We start from the raw sequence: 406 nt of genomic DNA, 5'->3' as shown, positions 1-406 counted from the left end.
CTCAAAGGTACCCTTCTTTTCTCTGTTTAAGCCCTGACCTGGGGAACTGGGACCACCTGGGACCTGGTTCTGATTGGGCCCACTGTGATATGATGTGAGTTTCCAGAGGGCAGAGATTCCGACTGGCATGTAGTAGGCACGCAGTCAGAACTTGAGTGAATGAATGAATGAGAGAATGAATGAAAGAGTGAGTGAATGAATGAATGAATGAATCAGTGGTTATTTGGGAGGGGTGCCCAAAGTGGAGACCCAAGCCTAGGCCAACCCTTAGGTGTCCATACCCCCATCTCCCACGACTTCAATGGGCGGGAAGGGGCAGATAACGGGCGAGGAGGGGCTTCCGGGCGGGGTCTTCAGCCCTTCCGGTCCGGCCCCTTTAAGGGGCGGGGACAGCAGGGCGGGCGCT

Source organism: Balaenoptera musculus, chromosome 3 (assembly GCF_009873245.2).
Source record: "Balaenoptera musculus isolate JJ_BM4_2016_0621 chromosome 3, mBalMus1.pri.v3, whole genome shotgun sequence".
Classification (NCBI taxonomy): Eukaryota; Metazoa; Chordata; class Mammalia; order Artiodactyla; family Balaenopteridae; genus Balaenoptera; species Balaenoptera musculus.
Note: the sequence above shows the minus strand (reverse complement) of the source record.